Source organism: Dromaius novaehollandiae, chromosome 12 (genome assembly GCF_036370855.1).
Source record: "Dromaius novaehollandiae isolate bDroNov1 chromosome 12, bDroNov1.hap1, whole genome shotgun sequence".
Taxonomy (NCBI): Eukaryota; Metazoa; Chordata; class Aves; order Casuariiformes; family Dromaiidae; genus Dromaius; species Dromaius novaehollandiae.
Window position 1 is genome coordinate 6255303 of NC_088109.1, and position 11782 is coordinate 6267084.

Below are 11782 nucleotides of genomic sequence, written 5' to 3' on the forward strand. Positions count from 1 at the left end.
GTATCTCCAGAAGTAGATAGCTACTCTGAAGTAATATGAAGGGTGATCACAACAGGGATGCAATTAAATTTGTCAGTATGATGGGATTTTTTTGAATATTATTAAGTAAGACTGAGTTATTTTATGGTTAATGCACTTATTTTCAAAGCCTTTAAAGACTCTCCATACACTTTCACAGTTTTCATAGTAAAAACTTAAAGCTTCTACAATGCCTGAGTCTTTAAAGTCACTCATAGTAAAAGCAGTTATTGCTCAGTGTTTCGGAGGAAACTTATACTCCCTAAACCGATGTGCTCTCAAACATATTTTACCTCATCAAGCTAAACCCAAAACCATTGGACTGTTCTGAATTTTTGTCTTTTACAGAAATTAGCCACCAGAGGGAGCCTGCATTGCTTCTGGTACAGAAGTGTTCCTATCAGCACCAAAAAAAGGTCTGCTTTACTATGGGATAGGCTAAGTTGTGCAAAGTTTGCTTCCCGTGTGGCTCGGGGGCTAACTACTTTTATGCTAAAATCTAGGTGAGAACTTCAGCCACAGCCAGAGTTTGTTTGTAAACAGTTCAACAACCATTCCTCTTTTCCATTCCTAATTCAGGCTTATTTTTACCTTTCTGGGCTGGCAAACAACATACTGACGTTGGGAGTCAATCATATGCCACTATTCCTCCATATATTGTCAGCCCTACATCACGTGCAGGATGTCCAATGCTTTCTGTGTGCACTGAAATTGCTGCCTGTCTGCAACAGGGGTGTTCACAATCTGCTCCCTCACCAAGATCTCAGAAGTGAAAGGTCATGAAAAACAAGCTGGGAACCAGTGCCACTTTTTCCAGGCATCCTTCGGGCAAAAGGGAAAGAGCCCAGGGCTGGAATTCATTGATGTGGCCAGGATGCAGGTGATGGAATTCCTTCAAGAGCTTTTAGCCCCTCCTGTTCAGGCTGGCAGCTGGTGAGGGAGGCCCCTGCTAAATGAGGGCAAGGCAGGCCTCCGCTTGCACCTCAGGGGCCCTAGCAGAGGAGTCACCAGGCGCAGGCCCTCTGACAGATGAATTCAACACAGAGCTGCTCATAACCTGTGATGAAACTGTAATAGAGCGCTTTTTTTTTTTTTTAACAGCTTTGTTTTTTCTACAGGAAAATGTGTTGGTGTTTTATATATAAAACAGCTTGTTTGAGGGGCAGGGGGAAGCGACAGGAATCTAATAGAGGATCGCATAAGGAAAAAATAAATGCAAGTTATTTAATAAGACTACAGCAAGGGAAGTTGAACTCAGAAACCTTTTGAAAGGACCTAGTTAATCTACTGACACGCTGTTTGCTCATCATATAGCAAGGCTGTTCACAACTATTACACTACAGACCAGTTAAATTTCAAGAATATGAAAGAAAACTTCAACATTTAAGGACTACCAAAGCCTGTATCTGATGACTTTGGGAGAATTAAAACAAACAAAAAAATCCTTTCCCCCACCATCCATACTCCATAAATTGGTGGGGTTGCAATCAAAATCTTTATAAATGAGCGAGTGTGGGGGGCGGGGCATAAGCTGGAAGCACAAGACTAACTCCTTGTTACCCTTAACGTGGACCTTCCTCGAAAGCCAAACACACAAGAAGGCAAAAACCAAGCGAGTTGCCTCCGGTCCCTTCCCCTCCCAGCCTCGGACCGCCAGGGACGCAGCGCCCGGCCCGGCCTGCGGGGAGGCCAGCTTGCGGCAAGCCAGCCGCCAAGAGGAAAACGGGCTTGGGAGGCCGAAGGAAGGCGCAAGGTGTGCCACGGAGAAACGCCGCTGACTGCTCATCAGGTAGAAGGAGACGTCCGGCCCCCGACCGCAGCCAGGAGACCACCGCTGGATTCAGCACCGGCGGAAACGTTACGACCAGACAGCAGCAGGAGCAGTCTGTCCTCTCGCATCCAGAGCACTCGGGTAAGCGTTTCCCCGGCGCGCACTCTCAGCGTAGTTACTTTTTATCATTATTTCACACGTACCTGAGCGGCGTTGTCTCGCGGAGCGGCGCCTCCCCCCGTTTCTCGCTTTACTGCCCCGGCGGCCCCGCGCGCCCCCGGGTGGCCGTTCCCCCCCCCCCCCCCCCCGCCTTCGCCTTCTGGAAGGTTCCGGCCCCTCCGAGAGGGCAGCGAGGGCGCCGCGCCCCCTCCCCGGTGCGCCGGAGCGGAGCGGGGCCGCCCGCGGCGTGGCCCTGGGGAGGTTACCTCACTGTAGACCGAAATGCAGTTGTTTCACCGCATTTTACCTCACGGTAGGTTGCCTGACTTGGGGGGAGGGGGCGAGAGGTGTGCTTGTGTTACTTTTTTCTTTCTTTTTTTCTTTCTTTTTAAGAAAGTAGTGAAAACAAGGCCTCCTTCAAAAATGTGACTCGTGTTTACATTTGAAAAGCAGCTCTTAGGCACATTTGTCTTGACCGGCAAATACAACTTTCATGAACTGTGCTGGAGATGTAGGTTAGGTTCTTTGCTAGCTCATCTTAAAAGGAAAGTGTATACGTTGTATATATATTTAGACAGAATGTACATGCCTTGTGTATACATTTGGATTTACTACCTGTTCCCATATGTGTCCTGTGGTAACGTGGCAGTACTTTTAAGCGTTGTATTTTAAATGATGATTTGCATGATACACGTTTTATTTTGCGAAAGGCAAAGTTACGTGATGTCTGCAAGGCCAGTGCTTGTTACCATTACTTGGCATTTTTTCTTTTTTCATTTTAGTGTCATAGATTCAACAGCATAAAGAAGCAACGAAGATGCTGGTAACGTGCTGTTATAGTGATGACTGTTTCCATGGAAGGAACTTAAAATCTGTCTTTAAGAGAACTGCGGCAGTGCCTTTCCCAATCTCACTGCTATTTGCAGACATACCAGCATGGGCTAAAAACGGTAAATTGAAGCTGCTTTGTAAGCAGTCTAGTTAACGAGCTTACTACTGTCATTATAAAGAAACATCTGTCATTATCAAGATATATACCATTCATATAAAGCTGTGTTATTTTATATTGCTCCACATTTTAACCTCCTAAAAAGGAGAGAAATATTTGCTTGTTTGTCTCACGTGTACCGTATTTATTGATTGCAGTGTTGAGGCTATATCAGTAGAATTGAACTAAAAGAGGAGTCATATCATCTGGTTGAAAGAGGAGGACTAGATCCCACATTGGTTAGTTTGTGAGTTTCAGCTGGTATTCTGTGTGCAGCTTTGCAAAAGAAAGAATGGGTGATACTGATTATCTGTGTGCAGCTTTGCAAAAGAAAGAATGGGTGATACTGATTATCAGTACTTACTGTTGTGCAAAAGCTTTGGCCTGCATTTTCTTATCTATGAAACATTCTCAACATTTGAATATGGTTATTTTCATAATTGATCAAAACCAAGCAAAGATCCTAGCTTGACTAGATAAACAATGGGTCATCACACTCTCAAGTGTTAAAACTGAAAATGTTCGATCTCCTAAGCTGACACCCTTCGACATTGCAAATGTCAAACAGGGGAGTTAGGGACAGTTTGGGGCATTTTATGCTACTGAGGTTCAGCAAAAATCAGCCTCTTATTGGAAGACCCACTAAGGTTTTACTGCATATATTATTGAGGCTATTAACTTCTTCCGTTTTAAGAGCGATTTTAAAAGATTATACTTGAACTCTTTGCTAAATTCAATGCATGAGTTTCTAAACATGGTCACTGGAACTCTTCTGCTGTAATCATGGCAAGGACTGCCAAGGACTACCTATATTTTTGTAAGTGAGAGATACCCTTTGTTTTTTATGACACTTTTAGAATTTGAGTTTATCTGATTATTTAATAATATAAATAGTACCTCTGAAACATTTTTTGGCCTTCTTGTGTTAGTAAAATGAGAGATGATCCTGTTTCTAGCAAGGCTGCAGACTAAATAAGTTGTTAATTAAGAGCTAAACATCACAAACACGTAACAAAACCTACTGGTATTTAGGAGTGTAGTTGCGTCAGTGTTCATTTTAAAGGAAGAAGTATTTCTGTCTGCACACAAAGTGCACTACACTAATTCGGAGAGCAATCAGAGAATTTTTTGCTGGTCTTTAATATGCTTGTCTGTTATTCTTTGTTATACTATCTGAATAGGATAGCGCTGTGCCTGCCTATGCCTAGGCTTTAATAAATGGCTCTGCAGTTTGCCTAACTACTTTTATTACCTCACTACCTCTTCTGTAGTTACTTGTCTTTGCTTTTGGCACTGCAAACATTTCATGTATTTCAAGTGAGCTCTAACCAGAGTGAAGTGTAGGGAGGGAAAGCGTGCTATGCAGTCCAACAATCCTTCCGTCCTCTAATCTTGCAACCTGGATATGTGCTCCTGTCTACTCCTCCATCTAACTAAGCTGTCTGTGCCTGAAGTACACAGAAGTAGCTCTTTTTACGTGCTTTATTCTCTCTTAGTCCTTTTCCTTTGAGGAGCCTACAGTGACTCCCAGAATGACTTACCTTAAAGCTGCTTCTACCTGGGTATCCTAGGAGTGGTCTGTGGCAAGCAAACAGCATGCTACAGATAGTTACAGTGAAAGATGACCAGCAACTGCTGCTGACAGGCATTATGATCTGGATATATACTTTTTAGTCCGGTTTCCAAAGGTGAGCAGGTTTGTACCATCATGTTAGATATGTGTCTGCCTGTCAGTTGTCCTCTCAATCCTTTAAAAACCCATTGACTAAATTAAAAAATAATAATAATAATAACCTTGAGGTAAAAAGCTAAAATACTATGCTTTTATAAGTTTCATGAAAACAGATGGAAGAGCAAAGGACAGAATATAATATATGGAGTTACTTGTTTCAGAGTGTTTAGTTTTGTTCTGATTCGCAAGTGTCTCACAGATGGGTGTGAATTTCTGAGGTGGGAGAGGGGAATGGAAGGTCCTGGCTGCTGGTATCAGCACAGCAAGCTTGCCTGTGTATAGTCTGTAGGCAGCAATTACACTTAACAGTCTCAATCAGAGAGAGAAATTAATAGATCCATGAATTATTCATATGCTATAAATCAGAAATGAAGAAATGGAGGGAGAATGTTGAGAAAGGCTCGTATAACTTGAGCAAGACATGGAAAGAGGTAAAATTAGGGCACTGAGGCTGTATGGATGTAACACTGGAGACATGGCAGTCTCAGCAGGAGACAGTGCTAATATTGATGGTGACAGTGGTCCAATCAACCTGTTAGAGAAATTTCAGTCTGCCTCTGTTAAAGGGGAAGTGCTGAAATATTGTGAAATAGTGTAGCAATGGGAGGAGCGTGGGCACCCAGATTTAGGAGCTAGAAACCCTGGTGCAGGGTTTGAAGATGGATTTTATAAGGAAGCAGCAACCTGGTTGGTGACAGGCATACAGCTGTTTGAATGGTCTGCTTTAGTTAGGAATGGTGATGGTGTTGTTTCACATTAAGGAAGTAACAGGTCATAAAAATATGAACATAGGGAAAGAAGACTAAAAAGGATAAGAGGGGATTCCTACATTGATACTAAAAATATTTTGATTTCAGGACTTGAAAACAGGAATGGTTAGTTTTGATCTGGAATGACACTGTCCCTCTACTATTATCCTAATCTGTACATGGTCATAGCAATATCCTTTAACATTTGATGTGAGCCATTTCTCCTAATGCCAGCACTAACAGTTGTATCAGGTTTATTTTCATAAATAAGCTATTCCGGGACGTCTTAGGACTCCTAGAGCATTGCGGTAGAACAGATAGTTGAACAATGAATATGAACCTCTTCATATTCATTAGTGCTGTGGTTAATTTTGTTCAGTATCAATATTTCATATTAAATGAGGCACTTAGGTTCCTTCTTTTCATCTTGCAACAAATGACACAACTTTAATATGTTAGTTTCCAGGTTGCAATTCCAAGTCTCTTGCACACAGTGCACATTCACTTAGCCTCATCTTCTACCCTCTGTGTCAGGCTGAGCTTCTGCTGGGAGAGGCAGATGATTCTCCAAAAACAACTGTGTACCTTGTCTCTGGAATGCTGGGGCTCTGCTGCATATCCTTAAAGTCTGTGAGGCCCTCAAGAGAAGCGGAGAGTTTGCTTGCTGCAGAACTAAGATTGAAAGCAAGGCCTCACAGATAAAGAAGGGAGGTTTCTAAAAGTCCTAGAGGAGGTTTATGGGTGCATCTACATCAGCAATTTAGCATGCTGGAGGGAGATTTTTTAGGTGCAAATTTAGCCTGAGTCTATAGCTGGTGTCTCGATTGTAGCACTCAAATGCTCCATTGCTGCCCATGAAACATTTCACTCCTTTTAAAACCAAGACTGAAGCTGCACACTGGGCACCATTTTGTGTGGCCCACTTGTAAGGGGGATGCAAGGTCCTCCAGTAGTTAGGAATCTCTCTTTTTTTTTCTTTTTTTTTTTAATTTAATGACTTTGCAATGATGCTAGACACCTAGCCTGAGTCACCTCAAATGATTGCCTCTCTTCCTGCAAAAGAAAAACTGTGTTTAGGCTTTGGTTCCTGTAGCCAACCAAACTAAGCTGCTCTACTTTTATCCCATTGATCTAGCTAGAAGCTCATTGCCATCCTGCTTTCTGTGGCAAGAAGGACAGGAATGATTACAAAGGAGGCCAGTTTGACTTTTTTTTTTCCTCCTTCAGTGTGTTTTCTGGCTCCCTGAAGTCGCTTTGTAGTTTGCGCTACAGCCCTACTGTTCCGTTTCAGTGCTGATATGCACTGTCACTAGTGGATCCTTGCCCACAGACATCAGAAATGCATCCAGTCTGAGAGTGACATCTCATCTTGGCTCTGGGAATGCAGAACAGACTTTTCGGGTGATATGTTCAGCTTCTAAAAATAACTACACATCAGGTAGCTAGCATTTTTTTCAGGCTCCAACTCTAAAACATAGGAGCATGATGTACTGACTCCCTGCAAAGCTACTCCATTTCTTCTTTTTAGAAAAAAAAGGGGACGAAAACTTGGTAAAGAATAATATGGCTCTAACTTTTTGACAAAGATTAGCTTTGTTGTTTAACTTCAGACCCTGTTCTTCAGGCTGTTTAACTGCATAACTAGTATTTAGGAACTGTGTGGCTCCATTTTTAATGAAATGAGTGCAAGTAACAATCATATGCAATCTCCTGTCTCTCCTCTCTACAAAACAAACCATTGACCACTCTGGGAATCAAAGTTAAGAAGCAATAAGCAATGCTAATAAGCTTTGTTTCTGAGCATTGAAAAATGCCTGTAATTGCATCTAATCGTTTCTTTTTCTTTTTTGTCTGCACCAGACAGTACCTTATATGTACATAACGTGATAATGCAAGTTGCCTTTAGGCATGAAGTTTCCACAGATGCATTCTCTAATTACTGAACAAATAGTAAGGTTTAATGCTATTGTTAAAACTTTGGGATTGACTTATTTCTGTAGTCTGACCATTCATACTAAGGCTTAAGCAGTAATTTTCTTATCCCAGTGAATGTACTGTCTCATGAATTTTGGCCACAGTTTCCTGTCTTGGTGATTCCTGATTTATAAGATTCACACTTAAAAAAAAAAAAAAAAAAAAAAAAAAAAAAAAAAAAAAAACCAGGCTGTGACTGTTGATTGTCAGGTCTTTCATATGTAGAGGTCAGATTGTTCCACTAAGAATATAGCAAGATATTTCTCTTGTGCTGGATATGTGTATTTTCTCCATAGGGCCACCTGTGTTTATTTCCATTAATGTGGAAACCTTCTTTTGTTCACGGATATAGTTAAATTAAATTGCTTTTCAAAGGACAACTGCATATTGTCTTGCTCTTCTAGAGAAGATGCAATATGGCATCTGTTTTCCTAGTCTGTATCTAAGCAGTGTTGATTTCTAGCTGCACAGTATTACAGTATTAAATTTTTATTTTGATATACTAGTGTTCAGAATGGAAAATGACTGAACCGCGTTAAAAGCATGCATACATCCATATAGTGAGAGGATCATGACTACTTTTCCAGTATGTATTTGAAAGAAAACTGTCAAAGAAATATTGATGTTTGTGTCTGTGAAGTGTTAGTAAATACTGGAATGGTAGAGTAGTCCCTGCAACCAGGTTCTGCTCTTCCTTAGGCACAAGGGAGAATTTCTATGAAAAATGACTGCAGATTTACAAAATAAACAAAATTTTCACAGACAAAAATTCTGTTAATGAATGGAACTTGTTAAAAAAATACTCTTTCATCTGAATAAATAGTTGGACTGCATGTGTCTGGATATTACACTGGAACTGCTGTACTCTTTTCTCAGACTGTACAAAATAAGCATTAAACCATTCCCCCCCCCCCCGCAAATTTGAAGAACTTGTAATATTATTGTTACAGTGAGTCTTTGAAGGGAGCACCAGTAATTTTAGGAGGAAGAAAGCCTTGAGAAGGAAGAGGCTCTTCTACTCACAAAAGATATGGATTTTTTTTTCTTTTTTCTTAAGGCAATTAAAATTGATGGAACAAAAAGGCTGCTCGCTCAAGCCCAGCTTCAGGTCAAGATTATAGAAACTTCAGGTGAGATCATAATATGCTGAATATTTCAAAGCAATGTGCAAAAGAGCCAAAGTGTGAGGTGATGTTGCCAGTTCCTTCCTTCATGCAGACATTTAACCAGGCTTTGGTCTGTGGTTCACCTCTGTGTTTGTTCAGTGGTACTCTTTATTGCAAGTTTATTACCAGCATTTTTGATCGAGCAGTTTTCTGGTTGAGAAGTAAGTTTATTCTGGCTATTCCCTCTTCTCATTGAAAGAAAACATTTTACCATGCTAAAGGTAAAATAGGTGTGTGTGTGTTTGTGTGTGTGTGTGTGTATATATATATATATATATATTTTTTTTTTTTTTTACCTGTAAACTAGAATATCATTAATCAGTTTAAATGTGCTTATAAAGTCATTTTCGTGAAAGGTAGAAAAGTTTGAGAAGAAACGCATTATTTCTTTGGAATGCAAATGATATAGGTTATGTAAAGTTATCTAAGAATATAATACTTGATGTTTAGTAACAGTTTATTATTCATAGGTAGATATTTCATGGCTGAAGAAATACTGCTATACAGAAATAGGATGTACAAATGCATGAATCTTTGAAAATATTTTTCTTTTCGATAGGATGGTGAGTTTATTAGGTACCCACATTCGCTTGAGTAGCTCTAGTGGGAAGCTGTTACTGCTCTTAGCTTTGACAGTTTTGCATAGATAGAAACCATGCTTCTGTTAATTTCTTATTGCCAAAATGTTACAAATAACTTTCTAAGCAGCAAGTACAAGAATAAAACATTGCCTATTTTAAATCTGTAATCTATTAATCTGGTAGAATGGTTTTGATTACCTAGTCTGACCTCTTTCCTTGTGACACAAGCCATAGCACCAGGGATGTCACCAGGAACTGCAGCTTTGTAAACAATGCTGCCAAATTACCACCTACCCAGCTTTTCAAGTTCTCATTCTCTATTTGTTTTATTGCTGTGATTTCAGAGACTACAAAAGGGATAGTTGTCTGCGGGCATTCAGAACAGGTCATGTCTGTGGTAATCATATAATGAGTGTTTTTTTTAGTTAATAGTTCTAGTCATTTGGATTGCTAAAATGTTTGAAGCTAGGCATGTATTTAGCCTCTGTAGGGCTGAGGCTGCAGTTACCAGTATCATTGGGAGCTATAACAGTGAACGTACAAAGGAAAGATGGAACTTAAACAGAACAAGTCCATAGAATTATTTTTTTGCAGCATTTGGCAAATTCACAATGGTCCTGATGAAAAGCCCCTGGAAAATAATGCAAGAAAGCATCCATGGTGAAAGTATGTATCTTCTTTTTTTTTTTTTTTTTTTTTTTTCTTAATTTATTGATCACGTAATTGGATCTGAAAATGTGTTGAGGAATGATGTTATGAACATGAAGCAGTGGAAAGTCTGGCATTATTGCAGTCTGGTTAGTGGCATCCGTAGATGTGTTATTGCTCAGTTCTGACTGTTATTACAAATAACAAAAAACCATAGAGTATTGGAGCAAAATTACTGTCTTCCAGTAATTTTGTTACTTGTAAAAGTGACTATAAACATAGAAGCCAACTTTCAGCTTGGGAATTCAGCAGGAGGTGGGGATGTTTCAGTGGAGGGACTGTCTGTACCGTAACTCAGCAGACAAAGTGTGTTTCAATGGCAGTGCACCTACCAGAAAAGTGTTTGAGAATGTTAATGACTTTTGGTTTCATTGCTTGGGATATACTGCCCTGGTCAGTGTGCAAGAGTAGGTTGGTTTCAACTTTTACAAACGTTTCTGTTCATAAGCTGATGTAGCAGCATCTTAGGTGGTCCTGTGTTGTGTTCAGTTTGCATTGATCTATCTTCCTCAGGAGTAGAAAAGGTCAAACAGTTAATGAACTTATTCAGAGGAATATCAAGTCCTATTCCAACCCATGCTCAGCTCTGACAACGTTAGGTTGCTGAGCCAAGGGCCCATTTTGTTGTCATACCACTCCTGCTGAGAAACCCATTTTCTAGATAATAAAGTGAACACTCAAGTGTAGTTGGGGGATGGGGGAAGACTAGTGTTTAAAAAGGCCTATCACTGCAGCACTGCTTAACGCCACCATGTAACAAGCAATTTCTGCTGCGTTACCAGCATTCCTTGCTATGTTAGTATTGCAGCAACCAGTTTTCAAGGAAACGGGAATAATATGACCTGTTTTTATAGATGTTAACGTGTAACTTCACTGTTGCAAACTGCATGTTTTAAACAATTGTGCCTTTCCATTCTGTCTACACAGTACAACTTGAATAGAAGAGGCTTTTCTTTTTTGAAAGTATATCATGTAACAGAGATTTTATTTATCAATCACAGATCACAGTCCTTTGAAAGAACAATTGTAGAATGCATTTTCTAAGGTGTTATCATGGTCAGTGAGTGGTTGGACCAGACTCTTTGGAAAAGGTGATGGGGAATTATGCTGATGCCTTTCTGTTTCACCCAAGTAAAGAATGCTTGTGGGTGGGGAAGTTCTTTTTCCTGGGCATCTTTAATGCTACCTCTCTAATTCATCTACCAGTAAGTCACACAGTGTTTGTCTTTGAGCTAAAGGTTTCTGTTGCTATGTTTGTTTTCTGTTTATGTGAGGATTTTTTTCAACTGAGTTTCACTTTTATATGGGATAGCGTCTGAACACTGAAATGAAAACTCAGCTTTGGCCACTGAATTTTGCCTGTTTTTGATATAGAGTTTATTTTCTGCGCAGATTCCCTTGAAAGGTTCATTAGACCACAGCACATCCGGTTAGAGTTTATAGCTGATAATGAAAACAGGCAAATTTGGCTTGGTTTCTTTTTTAATCGCCAAGATTTTGCTCAGCTCGATGAATCACTACTTACAGCAGTTAGGCGTAGTGCTCCCAAGCTTACAATACAAATGAACATAGTAAAATTTTCTTGCTGAGTATTAGGCTTCTTAGTATTTTTAGGGTCTTTAGAAAGCACCTTTATAGTGTAGAAAACTATAGAAACATTACAAATACAAATAGTTAGCTTACATTTAGAAACCGGTGCAAATACAGTGCCTAATTTGGAGTTTATTGTCATAAGTCAGTTAATGTTATTAAATAAAAACAGTGTAAATGGGAGGTCCATTTTAACTGAAACTCAAGCTATAGAGCTTATCATATCCATATGGAGACTTTGTATGTTAACAGCCTTTTCCGCTCCTGCAAAATTTAGAGATTTTTTTGTGTGTGCTTGTAAATAATATCTTCAGCTAATCTCAAGAGAAGGAACTAATTGAAAAAT